Here is an 11,176-nt window from a genome sequence, read left to right as displayed (position 1 = left end):
AAAATAATAACATAGATATTCAAAACCTGGGAGTGAAGTTTTGTCAAAATATATCCGGTTCTTAATACTAAGAAAAATAAAAAAAAACTAAAGAATATTACGCAAAAAAAAAGTATAATAGAATAGATAAAACACTACAAAAACGGAACTTTCTAAATATTATCCTACGAAAGAAATCTATCGACTTTAAATTACCTGACCCGTGATTTTTTTACATAATCTGCTGACGATGGCTAGCATCAATTCGATTATGGAGATAACGATGATAATGGTTCTTTAAAAGAGGATTTTTCTCGTAAAATTATGTTGATAAGAAGGAATAGAAGGAACTCTTTCTTATTCTATCCTGTCATCCTGTTTGGCTTCTCCTCCGAGAAATTGGTGACACGTCGTTTTCTCGTTGAAGAAAATTAATCTCCGTTGGAAATTTTGGGTCAAGGCTTTCAAGTAGGAGGGAATACTTTAAGTAAAGTTATATTTGATAATAATAACAACAACAACAACGACAATACTACTACTACTACTACTACTACTACTAGTAGTAGTGCTGCTGCTCCTCTACTACTACTACTACTACTACTACTACTACTTATAATAATAATAATAATAATAATAATAATATAAAATAGATTGAACTATTCTGAAATGTTCACATTCATATATTGACTTGTAATTTCTAACCTTTTTAGCCATTATGCTTAATGATCACTCGAGTGCAAGGTTCAGTATATATATATAATATATATATACATAAATGTACATACACACACATATATATATATATATATATACATATATATATATATATATATATAAATGTACATGTAAAACGGCTGATATTTTATAAATTTTCCTCCCTATGATAATTATATTGTGTAAAAATTTCGTTTTTTAGAGTTTTGATTTAATAAAAGTCAGATTTGGAAAGGATGAAGAATAAATAATTAAATACTGAGAGACAGATTAAAAAATTCCTTGCCACAAGAAAACTGTAAATGAATTGAGCTCTCTTAAGAGAACCACTCATTCTCTGTTTTTTTTTTTTTTTTTTTTTTTTTTCTTAATTACCTTAATTGACCTGAGAGTTGATTTGTGAGTCCGTGATACAGACGTCGCTTGCTTTAGTGTTTTTGTTTCCTCATCATGGTCTTATTGTGCTGCCAATTTTATAGCTCATATATTAAAAATGCTTGTTGTATTCAATGTAAAATGCATGAAAACAAGTATATGACTACCCTAAGCAATAACGATATAACTATAATAACGTTTAACATATAATGAGGATAAAAATAACAATAATGAGTATTTAGTATGTTCATTGAACAAAAAAGATGTATGCTTTGTAAATATCCCCTGTAATTCGATCTCTTATGTAATTCAAATAACCATATGACAAATTTCCCTTTCTATTATCCCATTAAAAGTGATGCTCCTGATAATGAATTATAAAATAAAGATACTTAAAAACATTGTTAGCATAGTAGATTAGCGGAGACCCGCATTCTTTGGGTTAGAGTTTAAGCCATGCTCATGTCACAATATATTTCACTATGGTCATGACTTTACTGTTCTTATTAGGTAGCAATGTGGTTTCATTGAATGCCCATAGATCTACACACTGTCACGTCAGCAGCCATTACTTCATCCTCCATGGTCCCAAACATAGGTGAAGACGGATTCTTGGTTACTGACCATTTTCTATCCATCGGTTTTTTTAGGGCACTGTGACCCGCCCAATACCCATCGCTTATCTCTAAAGCCTTTGAACTCGATGCATCAAAACTGTCGAATCCTGTGTGGTTGCAATCCACTCCTTTTATGGAATGCCCTCCGGAGATTGTAAGGTTAAGGTGGGTATGAGCAATACCCTCCTTTTTGTACCCCGTGATGCAACCAACACCAGTTTACTTCTCATCTACTTATTCTATATAATTAGTGACTACGAACAAGTTATTTGAATGATGCATCATGCACGCAGGTCATTTTGCCATGCAGTAATATCGTTTTTTTTCCCTTTGAATGCGTTCACTTTTATATGATTTTGTTGGTCATATTTTAAAAAATTATCTTTCGCTCATTCTATTCGAACCTATTGCGTTCGATTAGAATAAAGTTTTTGTAAGATTGCCTTATTATAGTTTAACTCTCCACGCCTTTTGCGGTAAAGATGAAAAATAATACGAAAACTATTTAATGCACTTCGACGTATCTATATCAGACGCGTCATGAAATATTAGGAAAAAAATCAGAACATATCATCTATCATTAGATATATTGAAATTTCCAGCAATCATTTATCTATCTAAAGTTTCTTTTTATTCCATCAATTTACAACATCAATTGAACTTCTGGCCTTTAATTTTTCAATTTTTCGCCATCTCTCAGAATACAAAGACTTAATGAAACCGTATCTATTAATTATCATTTATTTTTGCAAATGTCTCATGAAGACTTATTGTTATTTAGAATACGGCATATCCATAATACCAAAGGAAGGTGATTAGCATGGGAAGAAAATCCAAGTATTGAGTGTGATATGTAAATATGATTATGAATTATATTTTTATACATCTTTCACTAAATAATTCTATACGAACTTTGTATGGATTATATAACTCCTACTTAATGCTACTATTGCTTCTGTAAAAATTAATCTTTCGACTACTACTATTACTACTATTCAGAATACTAATACTTTTTTTGATAACAATAATAATATCAAATATAATACTTTTCTCTGCAACCTATTTCTAACTAAGTATGTTACGAACTTGACATATAAATTATCAAAAATGCCACAGTTACAAAAGCGATATAAAATACGGTCATTGAGTACCATAACCAATGAAGCGTATAAAGAAAAGTACTTATTGAAAGACAGTAATTTCAAACACTTGCAATGCAAGATCATCCGTCGCTAGAACAATAGAATCTTATATATATATATATATATATATATGTATATATATATATATATATATACATATACATATATATATATATATATATATACATATACATATATATATATATATATATAATATATATATATATATATATATATAAGTATAAATCTACAATATGCATTGGTTCACAGGAGGTGTGTAATACACATAAATGGCTTCCAATGTCTTTTAAAAGAAATGTGAGACCATTTCTTTTCTCGAGTCTATTCTTGTCGTTAGTTCAGTTTTTTTAATCCTGTCCTTGATTTGAAAACAATGCCCCTATGGGTAGTACCTAACGTCATGTTGACGTGAAGTAAATTGAATGATGAGATTGGATAGATAATAGGGGAAAAGGTATAAAAAAAGGAAATAAGATCAGAAAGGGAAAACATAAATATTCTTCAGACAAATCATAATTTTGGTTGGTTTAAAAAAGTTAATAAGATTACAACTAATCGTTTTTTCATTTAAATTCATGAAAATAATATGCAAAATGGACATACATCAAAATTCTTTACATATTACTCAATAAAATCAACTACAATTTTACTATAGCCTTATTACGTAAAACCTTCCAAAGGGAAACTATGATATTTTATTAACAGCAAAAAAACAAGTTCGAAATGATAAAATATTTCTTTTATCTATAATTAGATTTCATGAACGAAGAACATTCCGGTATAACCTACGAGGTGACAGTAGAATGTTTTTACGCCACTTAAAACGTTAAGTTATTACGTGGTAAGGTTGAGGTAAGAATCCTCTTTTGCATGACGGCTGTCATTGGAAATAATAATTTCATATCCTAAAGTGAAGTCTGCCAATAAGGTTCGTACGAGCACTGAGGCATTACAGATGTTCGTGGTCTGGGTGAATGAATTTGACTAATATTTTCACACTCTCGGAGTAAGGTTATATATATATATATATATATATGTATATATATATATACATATATATGTATATATATATATATATATATATACATATATATGTATATATATGTATAACTATGTATATATATATATATATATATATTTATGCATATATATATAAATATATATATATATATATATATATTTAAGTATAAACAGATACACGACCATACATGTAAACACACAAACATATATATGTGTTTTATATATATATATATATATATACATATATATATATTATATATATATACACACACACATATATATATATATATATATGTATACATATATATATACACATGTATGTATGTATATACATATATATATAATATATATATATATTTACATATATATATACACATGTATGTATTATATATATATATATATATGTATGTATGTATGTATGTATGCGTGTATGTGTGTTTGCATGTGTGAGTGTGTATGTATTTATGTACATGTGTCTGCGTATGTGCAAGATATCGATTACAACATGTATTCTACAGCTTATATTCATATATTATCCGAGATATGAATTTAGGTAAATTATAATAATAATCTTTCCTATTTGCTCTGACGATGTAAATGGGCTTGACCTGAATCCAAAGGAATGAGGTAAACAGCGTGATGCAATTACAGATTACACCTGAAAGAGATTGCCAGTAAATCAAATTGCAAAAGTTTCCAGCTGAGGAATTTGAGTTGGAAAAGATTTCACAAGAGATAATAATGCCATCTTGTTTGTGATCACACGTTTAAGCAGCAAAAGCTCTCGAGGGAGAGGTAAATGGTGCTTTTTGTAATTAGAGCAAGGTTAAATGGAAATCACATGCATCCGGACGATAAGTGGTTTGTGGGGCCAAATTTCGCTTAGAGTAATAAGAGGAATGTCATTTATGCAAAACTATTATTTACTTTGTGATCAGACATATGAGTATATACACACACACCCATACATATATATACCTATATCTATCTATCTATCTATCTATCTATATATATATATATATATATATATATAATGTGTGTGTTACATTAAAGAGATGGTAACAGAATGGGCTTTCCTTACAGTTTTCATTAAATTTTGTGGGTTGATAGCCCAAAGGTGTTTTCGTTTTCTCTGAAGTTGTACGAGATAGTCATTTTTACTTCGACCCTTCGACCAAGTAATAACACATTGTGGCCTAATGTCACTATGTGGTATGACGTATATGTTTCATGTATGAACGTATGGTCGGAAAATTTATTCTATGATAAGAAAAGTTTTAGTCAGTATATATATATATATATATATACATATATATATATATATATATATACATATATATTCTGTTTTCTGTCGTAATACATTCCATACGAAATTCTGTTCAATCCAAAGCGAGTAAAGAAAGTTTTCAGATGTAATAATTGCCAAGAAAAAAAGAAGCTTGCTAATTGCAACTAGATTTGCTTCGATGAAAATATCTTTTAGGTTGATAATTAACCAGAAGGTTAATTCGCTATTCTAACAAATTATGTTCTAGTTTAGTGTTCATGATTTTACTCATCAACAGCACGATGAAAGTATGACGAGAAGCAGAGGTGAATAATCTACTTCCAGACTCTCCTTAACAATGTCCGGTTCGGACCCACCTACTTGATGTCCATTTAAAGTTTGTCCATGTAAATGTCAACAGCGAATGCCAATTAGCAGAATGCCTGAGTCAAGTACTGCAGAGAATTGTCATTAAAAAGAGGAATAAAAAGAATCCTATATGTCTTTCAGAAGAACGTGTATATGTACATCCATCAATTGTTCTACTCTGGCGCATTCAAGTATGTAAATTTCATGCAATTTACAAACGTACTCGAGTAAAGGCACGTAAATGCACGAGTAAGATCGACCAAATATGCAAGAGAAAATTCTAGGGAATCCTGCTTATGGAACTGCGACAAACAGCAAGGAAACTGGTTCTTAAGTCAGGAACTATCCTCGAGACATTTGGGGAATAATAGGTCCAGCCTAGGGAGTTGTAAACAGAGATTTTGTATCGCTTACAAGGTGTCAATGTTAAGAGTCGTTAATTATGCTATTATTAAAGGGTTAGTAAGTGGGCGTTTCAATTCTCGTATGGGAATCAAGCCAATGAATCCTCTTTGGATTTAGTGAATGAAAAGAGAAGAGGACAGAATGGCCTCCAGTCCCGGGCGTATTGAGGTGCTAAGAATCTCCCAGTTTATAAACACCAACGAAAAACTGAAAGTTGGTAATATGGCTGATGACTATGAAGCAAGACGTAGGAGATGATGAATGAAGAAGTACTGAATTAAGAGCTCAAGTTAGAGACGACTGGTAAAATCTAACCGAGACCCTTTGCGTCAATAGGCGTAGGAGGAGATGATGATGATGATGTGAGAATGGGTATCATAAAGAAAGTGGTTGATAGCGGCGTGAATATCATGGATATTTTGAATTAATTTCCTGAAGCATCGTGGCGATAAAACATTGCGGATAAAGACACATCTTAAGAGAGGAACTGGTAGCGGTTCTGTTGACTGTGATTAAAAAAAAGTAGTATCATTGTCGTTATCATCCCTTTTATTATTAATTATATCATCATTATTAATATCAGTATCACTATTATCATTGTGCTTGTTTTTATTATTGTTGTTCATGATATTTTCAAATAAAACAGCTACTGAATAAAGGCCAAGAAATGACCCAACGCCATGAAACTCTAATTTTTTCCGACTGCTTTTGTCATATCCGGAATTATTGTTGAACCCAACTATTGTTTATTTTCTCGAAATGTTCTCCTGCTGGCGACTAGGAATCCAGGGCACTGGAGGTCGACTATATCTCTATTTCAGCATGCGAACGTGTTTGGTGTATATTCAGCTCCTGACACCTCAATTATACAAAGACGCTTTCTTGGCTCTTCGTGCTAAAGGGAAACTCGAAATATGTTGGATAACAAGATTTAAAGCGAAAAGGGACCATTGGTATGCGTGCATTTCTCTGTTCAAAGAGACACGTAGTAGTTAGCTGCTGTAGGGTAAACACTAGCTCTCATTAAGCCAAGGGAATGTTATTACGGTTTTGCATGATCAAAATGTTCTAGAATTTCTGAATATATAATAATTGGGCGTTCTAGGATTTTCTGGATTTCACAATTAGGTAAAATTGATCATTTTAGAATTTTCTTCAATCCATAAATAATAGAAAAACAAGAAGAAAATATAAATTACTCCATTTATTTTGTTGTTAAAAAAACGGTCAAAATTCGTGTATGTCAGACAACTCACCTTCTGACCTTTGATAGATTTCAGAAATACCAAGAGTCAAAGCGTGGTTCAGAATATCCGCATCGTCTTGGCTTAATCCTCAAGACATGCAAATTTCTTTTTGACCAACGGCTCTTTCACAATGCGGAAAAAGGAGAAGAAATTCAATTTTACGATGCCAAGACATTTAGAATCAAATGAGTGGTTACTTTCTTTTCCGTTTAGATGTAGACCTCAAGATCTATTTCTTAACTATATTTAAATTTTTGTTTTATTTGTTTGTATATCTGAGAAACGTCGCTGCTGTCGAACCAATTTTTTGAAGAGAGAGAGAGAGAGAGAGAGAGAGAGAGAGAGAGAGAGAGAGAAACATTATTATTATTATTATTATTATTATTATCATTATTATTATTATTGGGTGTTACTTAAAACTAACTAAGAAATTTCTAATTTTAACTAGTCAAAAATTGCTTCTTAATACAACAGATGATTTTCTTTAAAATCTTAGAATCAAAATAATTAGTGTTTTAGCCTACTCATTGTACATTTTTCATTTTTCATATTGCTTTCTTTGTTAAATAAAGTAGAATTGCGATTGTCTAAATCCAAGAGCGCAATGTAGCTCACAGTAAACTTTGAAGGAAATTTCTTCTTCATATCATTATTTTCCTTTTTAGCATGTATTTGGGTCAGAATTATTTTATACGGCTTAAATGGATAACAGTAGATTTTAAATGAAAAATTTTGTTCTTATTGTCATTTTTATTAATGTTAGTATATATTTGAATAAGAATTTTTCCATACGGCTTTAATGAAAATAACACTAGATTTAGAAAAAAAGAGTGTTGTTCATATTATCATTTCTATTATTGTTAGTATGTATTTGAACTAGAATTTTTTCATACGGCTTTAATAAGAAACACTAGATTTGAAATAAAAAATCTTCTTCATATCAATTTCATTATTGTTAGTATGTATTTGAAGCAGAATTTTTTTCATACGACTTTAATGAATAACACTAGATTTAAAATGTAAAATATCTTGTTCATACTACCATTCCTATTATTGTTTGTATGCATTTGCCATAAAAAATAACACTAGATTTAAATTGTAAGAGATCTTGTTCATATTACCATTCCTATTATTGTTTGTATGCATTTGCCATAAAAATTATCACTAGATTTAAGTAACGATTTTTTTTTTTTAATACTAAAACCAATGATAACCTGGTATATTTATAAGCCCCTCAAAAGGAAAATGAAGAATTCCTAGTACATTATCCTGATATACGTCATTAAAAAAAAAATAATAAATAAAAAAAACATATGGCAGAAAACTAATCGAAAATTAATATATAATTTTTTTGGACACTTTAGGATGTAAAATCGTGACAAAGCTTAATTTCATTGAAGGTCACTCTCTTACCGTCCATTTTCTATCCACTTCCCCCAACGGTCTTTTTAGGCACCTTTTCGGTGAAAATTTTCGAGAACCTTTTTCCCCACTTTCCCAGCGATCATTTTTAGAATTTAGGTCATTTTCTCAGAAGCGCTTGGGTTCTCTCTCTCTCTCTCTCTCTCTCTCTCTCTCTCTCTCCCCCGAAGGGCCACTCGAGGTTATCTTCTACATCGATCCCCAATATCCTCGGGTATTTGTACTTTATAACCTCTTCCATTCCATCCCTCCGAGTGTAATCGTCTCTTTCCCTGTCGCCTTAAATTCCATTCTCCGTTCCAGCAGCTCCGCTTCGCACCCCTCCTCGCACTGGAATTATGTGGATGGAAATCGAGAATGATCCTTTCATTCGTTTGTCTTCTGGGGGCATTTATGGCACCCTTTAGCTGCCCTTTCTGTTGGCCATTGTGTGACACCCTTCACCTGCTCTATATCACAGGTGGGGGATCTTGTGAAAAAACAGGTCGTCCTCTTTTCGTGGATTCTGTGAACTATTTCTATTTTTAATTTAATTATTCTTATGATTGTTATCATTATTGTTGTCACCATTATAACTAGTATGCACGTTAGTAATGCTAGTGGTATTATTAAAAGTGGTTCTATGGTAGTAAATATATCATTCTATTCCTTGTATAATGGTTTGTTGTGCAATTGCTTGCATAGCTGACCATGTGCAATGGTGCTATGCTCTTTAAGCATTCTCCTTCCTACAGCAACAGGTAGATTTTAAACATTTTCCATTTTACTATTAATCTTGAAATGTATGTATTTTGCTATCAAAATCGGACTATTAATATTCCAATGACATTTTTTCTTTTTTTCAATCATAACTATTTTTATTCTGCTTTTGATATTTCATGTTGATTATTTCGTTTGAATTATTTCGAAATCATTTTGAAAACTGAATTCCAGGAGTAAAATCTTTTATGAATTAATTTTAGAACTATTTTGCTATCAAAATCGAACTATTAATATTCCAATGAACTTATTTTTTTCTTATTTTCTATCATAACTATTTTTATTCTTATTTTGATATTTCATTGTTGATTATCTCGTCTGAATCATTTCGAAATCATTTTGAAAACTGAATTCCAGGAGTAAAATCTTTATGAAATTAATTGAGAACTAAATGAATATTTGATTTTGGGAAGAGCTGGTAGGGAAAAGAAATAGAACCTAATAACATTGCGACCTATATAAAGATATATTTAATCATTAAAATTCTAGAGTAATACCTAATATAGGTGTCCACTCTATGTCTCTATGGGTGAAAATAAAGGACAAGAAAAATAACATTCAACGAAACACGCTTAATCTCGTCTTAGTCTTTCGGCTCTTGCGTTATTTATCAAAGATTTGCTCTTATGGAGAGTTCTTTGTTTTGGGTAATCCAGTAAAATACCAGTTGATCAGAGGGCTTAAGAACAATGAATCGCTGTGCTGTACTCTAAGTCACTGACCATTAAAGTTGCGCTGCCAAAATGCCTTTCTTTCAATCTTATTTCTGTGACTTATTACTGATTAATATTATTTTTACATTCCCTTACCATTCTCCTTCTTTGCCAATTGCAATAATTCTACTTTTTGTAATGTTTCTTTTTTTTTCTTATTTTTTATTCTTCTAGAAAAAAGACTTCGTTTGGAAAATATTGTATTAGGTAATTATTCCTTTTTCTTCAATCATTAAATACTCAATGACGAAAAGCAATTTTCTCCTGTTCAGATTTTTACTTTCCGTGATTTCATCCTTCCCTCCTATTTCCCTTTCCACTGTTTCGTAAAGTTCATTTCATGCTCGTCAGTTACACTTTCTTTCTGTTTGTTATTTTTCTTCTGCTATTTTCAGTTTTTTTACGCTCTGGTCTTATAAGTGAATATCAGGTAATTTCATCCAATTTTAGGACATTTATTGCCTTTTATTCGACTTTTTTTTCTCAAGTTCCTTTGTCTCTTTCTTTCCTCATAATTGCTTTTTCAGTTTTATCGTGAAAACCACAGAATTCTTCCTAACCCAAATAGTTATCTATTGTAATTGTCGAAAACCTCTTGGTATGGGTAGAAGGACTTTAGCTTTGGTAAGCTATCTGAGTAAAGATCTGTTAGTAATTTTAGTCTTCTATCCACGGTGGGCTCAGTTTGTGTCAACAGAAATGTTACATGGAAATAAGGATGTTAAAATTTCCACGTTATTTTCTCTATTGTGAATCTCATTTCACCACTTACCGTTTTGGATGGGGATTCAATTCAGTCTAATCTACAACTTAATGAGAAATTTATTGATTCATATAATTCAAAATAAGATTCATATCCGTCTAGTCTTCAATAATTACTCGACACTATTCTCATTGATAACTTGAAATATTCTTCATTAGAATCAATCTAGTTTTTGTGAGAACGAGTGTTATAATCACTGGACTCTCATTTTAGACCACTTCTCTTTTTCCTGAAATTGCTTCATTATTCTAAAAGCAAAAACTCATTGCAGAGAGTTTTAAATCTATTGAGTGATAGAGTTATTTTGTTGTGAGACAAAGCTGTACCTCTGGGTGGTCTACAGGTAATCGTTACCTCTTGCGA

General features: G+C 31.0%; 1 pseudogene; it reads left to right on the top strand.

Moving 5' to 3' along the window:
* LOC137650286 (uncharacterized) overlaps nt 1-11,176 on the top strand; it is a 156,989-nt pseudogene that overhangs the window by 117,650 nt on the left and 28,163 nt on the right.

This window comes from Palaemon carinicauda, chromosome 11, assembly GCF_036898095.1.
Source record: "Palaemon carinicauda isolate YSFRI2023 chromosome 11, ASM3689809v2, whole genome shotgun sequence".
NCBI classification, from domain to species: Eukaryota; Metazoa; Arthropoda; class Malacostraca; order Decapoda; family Palaemonidae; genus Palaemon; species Palaemon carinicauda.
This window is presented reverse-complemented; position numbering and strand designations above follow the sequence as displayed.